General features: G+C 39.4%; 1 long non-coding RNA gene across 2 annotated transcripts; it reads left to right on the forward strand.

Moving 5' to 3' along the window:
- The first annotated feature begins 367 nt into the window (after nt 1-367).
- On the forward strand, nt 368-9634 carry LOC109493752. Of its 2 annotated transcripts, XR_002737869.2 has the most exons (3): nt 368-538; nt 4880-4964; nt 9450-9634. It is a non-coding gene; the product is annotated as an uncharacterized LOC109493752 (long non-coding RNA). The 2 variants fall into 2 exon arrangements; XR_002148102.2 differs by lacking the exon at nt 9450-9634 and having other exon boundaries at nt 4880-5029.
- The last annotated feature ends 1557 nt before the right edge of the window (nt 9635-11191 follow it).

Raw genomic sequence — 11191 nt, forward strand, 5'->3', positions numbered from 1 at the left:
GATGAAGGGAACTAATATTCACTGTGCTCCTTATATGTACCAGGCCCAGGGCTACAATGTTTTACCCATGTTACCTCAATTCATCCTCACAACCATGTAAGATCAATATCATCTAGAGATGATATTCTAAAGATTTATTCTAGAATCTACAGTTCCTAGAGACGAGAAAACTAGGCTTTGACTGTTGAAGTAATTTGCTTAAGGTCAGATGGTTGGGAGGTGGCAGATCCAGACTCAAAGCCTTTCTTCTAGAGATAGCTCATTTAAAATAATAATAAAGTAATATAGATTTTAGTAGGAAACATTATATGTAGTCATCACTGTAAATGAAAATTCTGTGATACATCTGAAGAGGTTCTATGAGAGAACCTGCAAGAAACAGAAATTCTTTGGCTGATAAGCCCCTGCCCCCCAATATTGTGTGGACTATGGAAACCTCCCTGAGATTCAGTAATCCATGATTAAATTTAATGAACACATGAATCCCCTGGGGATCTTGTTAAAAGGCAGATTCAGATTCAGCAGGTCTAGGATGGAGGTAAGATTGTGTAGGTCTAACAAACTCCCCATGATAATGATCTTGTTGGTCCATAGAACACAGTTTGAGTAACAAGGATCTCATCTTACAAAATTATTTTTTTTGAAGACCTTAGGTTCATATCTTGCAGAACATACCGTAAAGGATGATTTATCTACAAAAGGCACTTCTCTCAACATCCCTAAACTACAGATCTGTTATTTCACACAATATCTACCTAAATTCTGTGGTCTCTTTTTCAATACATTGCATACACTGATTTCTCAGTTAAACATAAAGCATAAGGAATAAACTAGTTTCAAGATGGACTTTTTACCGGTGACCATTAGTATATTTTGCCTCGTGTAACAAAGAAACTGGTTAAAAATAGCAGAACATACTGAACAATTCTAAGCATTTTTAATAAAATATGTCTCTATGGGGGTGGCTGGGTGGCTCAGTTAAGTGTCCAACTCTTGATTTCGGCTCAGGCCATGATCTCATGGTTCATGGGTTCGAGTCCAGCATCAGGCTTTGTGCTGGTAGCACAGAGCCTGCTTGGTATCCTCTCTCTCCCTCCCTCTCTGCCCCTCCCTTGCTCATGCTCTCTCTCTCTCTTCTCTCTAAAAATAATTTTTTTTAAAACCACTATTTTAAACAGCAAGAAAATACAGTCACTTGTTTTTTTAATTTACACCTGAGCAATTTGTTGCAAATTTTAGATCCATGCCATCCTGCAATTTAAAAAAAGAATGGCTGTCATTCTTATCCATACAGGGAATATAATCCTCTTCTAATATTATAAAGAACATAAACATATTGGTCAATTATAATAAGATAGAAGTATTAACCCTAATTAAACCAAATATCATAGTTTTTGGCTAACATGTCTCTGCCATGAGATGGGTAATGATAAACAATTCTGCTCCTTGGGCTCACTCATTTGATTAACTGGAGTGTATTATGTGGCTAAGGCAATCCTGATCTATCAGAATGCCTGTCTCATCAAATTTTTAATGTTTACTTTATAGAATTCAAAAATCTTACTCTCAAAATCTTTCCAGAATAGTGAATGTTGTGTTTTCCCACAAAATAATCCACTGCCTCAATTTTGTTGACTACTCAGCTCTCTCTAGATAGAGACAGAGACAGAGACAGAGACAGAGACAGAGACAGAGACAGAGATAGAGATTGGTACATAATCACACCTTTGAAGCCAATGTGTTTGGAGGAAGCCAGCTCCACCCCTGGCCAGTCAGCCCTAAGCCAGGCAGAGTATCCTTTTCCCTGAGCAGAGTAATTGGTTCAGGGATGGACTCCTCATCCAACTGGAATCAATACAACATGGGAAAAGGTTTGTTGTCACAATCCAGGAAACAAGCTTCCTGACTCCTCAGAGGAATGATTCTGAAGCAACCCTCTGCCTGCTCCTGGCAAGTATTAATGAAGCCACATTTTAACCACAAGGGGGAGCCAACCTTTATGATGAAGCTGGCACCAAGGCAGGGAGCAAAAAATAGAAACAAACCACAGGTTGTCCCATAGGAACTACCCTTCATACACTCTTTCGATCTTCTACGCAACCAATATTCCTCTAATTGATCTATGAAGACATTCTGAAAGCCCCCTTCAAATGCCTTGCTTTAGTTCAAAAGTACACTCTGCCACATTTCCCCTGGCACCATAGTCCAATATATCTGTCAAAGAAGGAAATGAGGTTACTGTAATGATGACCCAAACACTTCCTCTTCTTGGAACTCCAGGAAATAAAATAAAGCTCATAATTCAATAGTTTGCAGAATCTCTCTTCCTCTTTTTGAAAAGTGGAATGGCAAAATGGCATTCTCCCATATCTGATCTTCCAGCATACCTCATGGTTGCCAGGATTACTCAACAGTCTCATTTACCAGTTTTTCTTAAACTTCTTGAAATAGAATTTGAAGAAAAACATGCGTTTATAGCAAGGGGGTGCTTAGCTCTCTTTACAATCTTGTTGCCCATTTTAGCTTTTTCTTCCCCTTTGACCACAATTTTAATTAAGGAAGGATTGTCATCATTTTCTCTCTTGTGTTACATTTGATAGAAGCGTATTTGTCTCAAAAAAGAAATCCAGAGGTAGCTAGACCATGGTAGGTGTGGCCACTTCATAGTCACCAAGGACTTGGGTTTCTTTTCTTTTACAGCTCAGCAAACTTTAGCAGGTACCTCACAGTCCAAACTAATTAAGAGCATCAACCTTTTTATCCATATTCCAAGCAGCACAAAGGAGAAAGGGAAAAAGGGAAACAGAAGAATATGTCCCTTTCTGTAAAGGACTGCACTGATTGATTTATGCTAGATTATGCTATGGCTACAAACTCCAAAATAGGGGCCTACAATATTTTTTCTCACTCTGTCTACTCTTCAGATTCATCTCTTACCACTCAGACTCAATCCCCATGTGTGCCTATACCTCCTCTATTCTGACTCAACCTCCCACCCCTCCATGACTCCTTAATACCTTGCACTATGCCCTCTGGAACCCAAAGTCTCCTATGCTGGTGACCTCCTCTCTGGAAGTTGTCTTCACCTTCTTGCTATAGCTGGAGCCTTCACACACCACTTAAACAGCAGCCCTTTCAGGGCACCCGGGTGGCTCATTCTGTTAAGCATCTGACTCTTGATTTTGGCTCAGGTCATGATCTCACTGAGTTCAAGGCCCACACTGGGCTCTGCATTGATGGTGCTGAGCCTGCTTGGGATTCTGCCTCCTTGCTCTCTGTCCCTCTCCTGCCTACTCTCTCTCAAAGTAAATAAAAATAAACTTAAAAAAAAAAAAAAAAGAGCAGCCCTCTGAAGCAGTGGCTATTTTTGTTCTCATACCCAATATTTAACAAGGCTTAAAAGATAGGCCAGGTTCTCCCCCTTGCTCCTTATCTCTATTTTCAAACAACTGTTTTCCCAAATCTCTAAAACTCTCCAGTGACAAGGAAACGTGTGTTATCAGATTAGATTACCACATTAACTTGCTCTTGTTGCAGTAATCTACCTTTCACTGCCTCCCATACTAATGTCCTAGACCTTGTTGTTACCAACCGTCCTGTCTCCAAAATCTCAATTTCAAGAATTTTATTTAGATCACCATTTCCTATTGTGCTTGCCCATCCCTCCAACAATCCTGATCCTGTAATTCTTTAACCATATTGGGACCTCCCACTGAGTGCTCCTACATTTCACTGTCTACTACATACTCTTATTTGCCTCCTCACCCTGGATTCCGCAATCCAATATTATAATGTTTCCCTTGCATGTGTCTGTTATGTTCTTGTATCTCTCCCCTTCTGTCTTACACACTCAGAAACATCCCAGTCTGACCTGGTTCCTGCATCCAAGCAGTGGAACATGGCAGGAGGCAACACTAATGGCTCACCATTCACTGTGTGTGCAAATCTGAAGTGGAGCCTAACACTATCAGATAAGCCTTATTCAACATTTTCTGACACAATTCACTCTCCTCCTCTTCTTGAGGTCTATCTCATAATTTCTCCTGATTCTGCAAACCTCCCAATAATTTGCTTTTTTTTTTACTAAGAAAATAGAAGCAAAGCAAAAGGTTAACTACTGTGACAAACCACCCCAAAATTTCATTGAAAAGACTATGAGAGCTCTGGGGTCTAAGCAAACAGTAGAAACACAGGTGGGGAAAGTATAGAAAATAAGACAGCATCAGCAAAAGACTTCTTTATATCTATGTTAAAGGCCAGCACTGATTTGCTGACTGGGACACCCCCCACTGTCATCTGCTCCCCCACCAGGGCCAAAGACCCTGGGCATACAGCAATTAATACTCACCCCAGGTCATGTAGTCTAGACTCCAGCCTTGGTGCCACTGACCTTATGGCTGCACAAACCTTCCAAATGTGGAGAAGGACCAACTAAATCAAAGGCATGAAACTGCAGAAACATAATTTTCCTTATAAAATGACACAATCAGCTTTTATGCTTTATTTCTTTCTATGTATGCAACTGCATGGAGAAGTGGGAGTGGTTTAACTTCTGTAAATCTACTTGAACTCCTCTGGGGGAAGACGTAAATAAGTAGAGCTACACGTTCATTGTAAAGATACAGACGTGCTATTATCATCATTAGTAATAATTTAACTTTGCTAGCTAATTGTTACATTTTGGTGCATTCACATGAAGGCAAATTTTGTCTTCCTGCTATCTCTGCCATTAAAACAAAAGAATAATGCTATCCTAGATGATAAGAATAATGACTACACCTGTCAAAATAGATTTATATCTTGAGTCTCATTCAGCCTCTGCAGCATGTTTTGCCAGGATTATTCATTTGTTCTTTTTTCTTTTCTTTTCTTCTTTTAGGGAAGAAGACAGGAAGCAGATTTCCACCTCTACTCTTGAGCCTCCCTCTTAAATGATGCTTGGGGCAACAACCCTTCAAAATTAGGTACCACACAGTACCAATCCCTTTGGTAACCACTGTAATAACATTAACATGACGAACTAATGAGATATTAATGTGGTTGTAATAGACACTTCCATAGGAGTTCTCTTGTAATTGAGTAGGTTAATAATCTGCCTTAATCTGTGCTTGGCAAATGTAATGTATGATGAATAGGGAAAGGCAGAATTTTGATGACTTTCAGCTTATAAGGTGTTTACTCTTTCAAAACAGAAAAACAAATACCTGTTTTTAAAAGCAGGTGCATGAGTGAACACTGGAGAAAACAGCCCAGAGTGTCATAACCCATATTCCTGGAGGCATCTCAGTGCATTTTATACATTTCACTTTCTAAACAGCAATAGATGTGGGGAATTGATATTTAAGATCCTTATTTGTATTCAATATGTATCTCGTAGTTCATTCATTTATTTGACTTCTAGTGTAACAATACTTAACAATTATAATTATGGATGGCAAAGCCTTGGGAATTTAACAATAGTACCATCAGTGTTGCTTTTAAAGGAAAAAAAAACATAGCAATCCCTATCAAAACAACACCAGCATTCTTCACAGAGGTAGAACAAACAATCCTAAAATTTGAATGGAACCAGAAAAGACCCCAAATAGCCAAAGCAATCCTGAAAAAGAAAACCAAAGCAGGAGGCATCACAATCCCGGACTTCAAGCTATATTACAAAGCTGTAATCACCAAGACAGTATGGTACTGGCACAAAAACAGACACACAGATCAATGCAACAGAATAGAAAACCCAGAAATGGACCCACAAATGTATAGCCAACTAATCTTTGACAACGCATGAAAGAATATCCAATGGAAAAAAGTCTCTTCAGCAAATGGTGTTGGGAAAACTGGACAGCGACATGCAGAAGAATGAACCTGGACCACTTTCTTACACCATACACAAAAATAAACTTACATTTAGGATGAAAGACCTAAATGTAAGACAGGAAGCCATCAAAATCCTGAAGGAGAAAACAGGCAATAACCTCTTTGACCTCGGCCACAGCAACTTCTTATGTGTCTGTGGAGGCAAGAGAAACAAAAGCAAAAATGAACTATTGGGACCTCATCAAGAGAAAAAGCTTCTGCACAGTGAAGGAAACAATCAACAAAACTAAAAGGCAACCAACGGAATGGGAGAAGATATTTGCAAATAACCTATCAGATAAAGGGTTAATATCCAAAATCTATAAAGAAATTATCAAACTCAACACCCAACAAACAAATAATCCACGGGCAAAAGACATGAATAGACACTTTCCAAAAAATACATCCATATGGCTAACAAGACACATGAAAAACTGCTCAACATCACTCATTATCAGGGAAATACAAATAAAAACCACAATGAGATACCACCTCACACCTGTCACAATGGCTAACATGAACAATTCAGGCAACAACAGATTTTGGTGAGGATGCAGAGAAAGAGGAACCCTTTTGCACTGCTGGTGGAAATGCAAACTGGTGCAGCCAATCTGGAAAACAGTGGAGGTTCCTCAAAATATTAAAAATAGAACTACCCTACAACCCAGCAATTGCACTACTAGGTGTTTACCCAAAGGATAGAGTAGTGCTGTTTCGCAGGGGCACATGCACCCCAATGTTTATAGCAGTGCTATCAACAACAGCCAAAGTATGGAAAGAGCCCAAATGTCCATCGACTAATGAATGGATAAAGAAGATGTTATACACACACACACACACACACACACACACACACACACACACACCGGAATATTACTCAGCAATCAAAAAGAATGAAATATTGCCACTTGCAACAATGTGGATGGAACTGTAGTATATCACGCTAAGTGAAATAAGTCAGAGAAAGACATTAAATATCTTGTGATTTCACTCATATGTGGAATTTAAGATACAAAACAGATGAACATAAGGGAAGGGAAGCAAAAATAATATAAAAACAGAGAGGGAGACAAACCATAAGAGACTCTCAAATACAGAGAACAAACTGAGGGTTGCTGGTGGGGAGCTGGGAGGGGGGATGGGTTCAATGGGCAAGGGGCATCAAGGAGGACAATTTCTGGAATGAGCACTATGTGTTATATTTAAGTGATGAATCACTAAATTCTATTCCTGAAATCATTATTATACTATATGTTAACTAACTTGTATTTAAATTAAAAAAAGAAAAAAGAAAAGAAAAAACACCACATACCCACCCCTCCCCCCAACACACAGACACAGATACATACATCTACATACACACACATAAACACTATGAAAGAACATTCTAAAGTGAAGTAATAATTGCTAACAGAGTCATTCAAAACAGGGTCTGGAGGATATTGAGGAAGAAAGGCCTATGCATATCTCCTGTTTCAATTTTGGGGACACTACAGACTTTTGACTTTCGTCCATTGCACCTAGACCACCTTCTGGAGGATATGACTCTACTCTGGACTGAAATAGAGATAATGTAATACCTGTTAGCTAAATAGCCAATCTTGTATTAGACAGTCAAACAGTTTAACTTTGTCAGCACTAATCATAATTCCTTCAAAATAAGTTACATAATCTTGTGAGTTTTGCTTTTATAAATCTACACTTCCTGCTTGTAATTTGGGGCACACTTTCAATTTTTAATTTCTGCATCGCAATCCCTAGGACCCAAAATAAATGCTCTGGTTGCTTTACAGCCTCTTCTTCTTGGTTGATAATACACACACACACACACACACACACACACACACACACACGTACACTCACACACTAAAGAGTTCCTATTATTTGAAGGAAATAAAGAAATAAGGTCAAGAACCTAGAAAGAAATAAAAAGGAATGTGGTGATGGAAAAGAAAAAGCAAAAGCAAGATTGAAAAGCCAAGATATTCACAGTCTTCCAACTGGATTCAAGAGAATACCTGCAAATAACCCTGGTTTGAACTCTGCTGAAAGAGAAAGGAGCGAAAAGAGCAAGGCCTTTATATGATTATTTATTCCAGCAAACAACAGCACATGGCAACTCAGAGCCTTTCTATTCCCTGAGCTAATATTTGGAAGACACTGTATCTCCGGGGCAAATTCTAAATGTTCCTCTTCTCTCTAAAGAGGAAAGGGAAAAATATCAGAGGTTTCCATCATTCAAGGATAAAAAGAAAATACTGATGAAATTCAACACTGAACGTTGTACAAAGAAGATAAAAAATTAAGAGGAAATGTGCTGATAAGCTTTGCTTAGCAAATACAAATGAAGGCTAAGTAAACCCATGTGATTTTTTTTTTAAAGGCAGACTTGTTAAATTAACTGGCAGCATTTCAAAATCTCCTTAACAGTGAATGTTGAAGCCGATTCTACTCAAATATTAACCCCCTCTATGTGAGATCTACTTTCTTGGACGGCTCCAAGTGGTCTGGTTATGTCCAGCCTGAATACAAAGATGAGAGAGCATGCAGTTTGCAGTCTTGCTCCCACCTTTCCCAATTCCATTTCCAGTTGACAATTACAATGGCCCCCTTTCTCCACTTCCCTCGGAAGGACCTTAGGATGACTCAGCACCATGAGTCTGCCTGGAGCACAGTCTTCAGGGTGTTCCCTTAGCTGCCTCATCACAACCAGGAGACGGTCAGGTTCTGCCTCTAGTTTCAGCCAGCATTTCATTACTTCCAAACTTTTTGACTCCCCCCTATAAATTTCACACCACTAAGAGCTTTCAACACTTAAAGTTTTAGGGGCAATTAAACAGGCAGAAGAGGTAGGAGAAAGGCCATCATCATGGATTCAGAAGGGGCTGTTTCAAATTCTGTTTTTGCCACTTCATACCTTGTTACCTCATCTGTCTGCAGTTCAGCTTCCTCATCTATAAAAATATCTGTATTAGACTCCTCAGACTGCCATAACAGAATAACTGACTGGGTGGCCTAACAACAGAAACTTATTTTCTCACAGTTCTGGAGGCTGGAATTCCAAGAGCAAGGTGCTGGCAGGACTGCTTTCTACTAAGACCTCTCCTCCTGGCTTGTAGCTGGCTGCCTTCCTGCCTTATTGTCACATGGCCTTTCCTCTGTGTGCATATGGAGACAGAGAGTTCCCTGGTGACTCTCCTCTTCTTATAAGGACATCAGTCCTATCAGGTTAGGGCCCTACCCTTACAACTTCCTTTAACCTTAATTACCTCCTTAAAGTCCCTGTCTCCAAATACAGTTACATTGAGAGTTACTGATTCAATACCTGGATCTGGGGGAGACAGAGTTCAGTCGCCCATAACATCAACCTGGAAAGATTTCAAGGATTCCAGAGTTTTCATGCTACATGATGGAAACTCCTGCCCTGAAATGTGAGAGGACACAGAAGGCCAAATCAAAGCAGCACTGTTTCAGAAACATCTCTGTGAAGAAGGATAAAACTGAGCTCATATATTTCCTCTGGCCCTTATTAGTAAAGAGTCTATGTTTACCAGATATACCTAAATAATTAATGATTTTTTTTTCTTTTTTTCTATTAGGAAACACTGGGATAACCATAGTCCATATGGCCAGAATATACAGAATTCAAATTTCTGTCCCTGCTATTGACTGATACAGTCATTTTGAATATTACAATTTCCCTCTGTTTTTAGAGGAAATCAAATATTGCATAATAAACTGCAGTGCAAACAAAATGCTGTTATGCTTCTCAACAATTATAAATAATCAGATCAACCCTAATCAAATTGGGGGAAACATTTAGAGTCTACTGAGTCCATTAGCTGTAGGGTAAGGTAAACAGAATAAATAGAATACTCTTAATGAAAGACACAGACCATTGCTAGTTCTGTCCATACCCTCTTCTGAATAGACACAGTAATGTGCAACACCCTGAGTCCCTCAGGTGATTGGACCCAGGGTAGTTACCTAACCCAAAGTTTGCCTAAATCTAGGCAAAGTCAAGGAAAGGTCATGGTTTCCATGTCTTCCCAGCAACAGGACTTGTAAGGCCCCTCTACTAGCTCTATTTCCTGATAGACCCCATGAAACCTCATAAGAATTCCTTGCTCCTTTCTTGGACTGGTTTCAGTGAGTTTTTCCTTCTGAAATCAAGGAAAACCATCACTACCAATTTTGAGTCTAATACCACAGTTTCTCTGTGCCTTTCAATGCCATCAAATCTGGGAAAACACTCCAAAGCCTGAATGTCTCATAATTCAGTGGCTCCTAAAGGACTTTCTGTTGGTATTTTGTTTATTGGATATGATGTATTCTATTACTGTTGCTCCACATTCAACAATGTGTGGAGACATCAATCAGTACTGAATCACCATAACAGGTTATCTCCATTTGCAAAAAAAATTGTCTTGGCATCTACAGATTAATTCACCTATAAATATTAAAACATATCCTGAGCTGGCGCACCTGGGTGGCTCAGTCAGTTAAGCATCTGACTTCAGCTCAGGTCATGACCTCACAATTCATGAGTTCAAGCCCCACGTCAGGCTCTGTATTGATAGCTCTGTCTCTGTCTTTCAAAAATAAATTAAACATAAAACGTTAAAAAAAATTAAAACAAATCTTGAGCTAAAGAAAAACACTGGTTAGTATTTCCCAGCAGAAAAACAGAATCAACAGATGAGTTTTCAAATCAAACTTCTTACCCTTCATTGTGAAACTTAATCAAAGGATGCTACAGAGCACCTGGGTGGCTCAGTTGGTTAAGCATCCGACTTCGACTCAGGTCATGATCACAGTTCGTGGTCTGAGCCCCCCATCGGGCTCCGTGCTGACAGCTCAGAGCCTGGAGCTTGCTTCAGATTCTTTGTCTCCCTTTCTCTCTGCCCACCCCCCACACTCATGCTCGCTGACTCTCGCGCGCACTCTCTCTCTCTCTCAAAAAATAAACATTAAAAAAATTATTTTTAAAGGATGCTGAATACAAGAGGATAAAGCCCAGAGGTAGGAATCAAGAGGCACTGGTGCCAAATCTCCCTTTAACTAGCTCCATGACCTTGGGTGCTTGTCTACCAGAACTTGCAGGTTCCTTCCCATACTAATGAGGGTAACAACGCTTTCCCAAGCTCACAGAATTGGTAGAGGGAGTCAGTATGGCAACAGAAGCACAGAGATGACTAAATACTTACAATGTAACATCAATAGGTTTTAAGAAATAATATATTATTTACTGTTATAAGTAGAATTCCACCTTGATTATTTCATAGTATGATTATGCCTCCATTTTGAAATGCAAGAATGTGACACTTAAAATTTAAGGAAA

The sequence above is a fragment of the Felis catus genome, chromosome D4, assembly GCF_018350175.1.
Source record: "Felis catus isolate Fca126 chromosome D4, F.catus_Fca126_mat1.0, whole genome shotgun sequence".
NCBI classification, from domain to species: Eukaryota; Metazoa; Chordata; class Mammalia; order Carnivora; family Felidae; genus Felis; species Felis catus.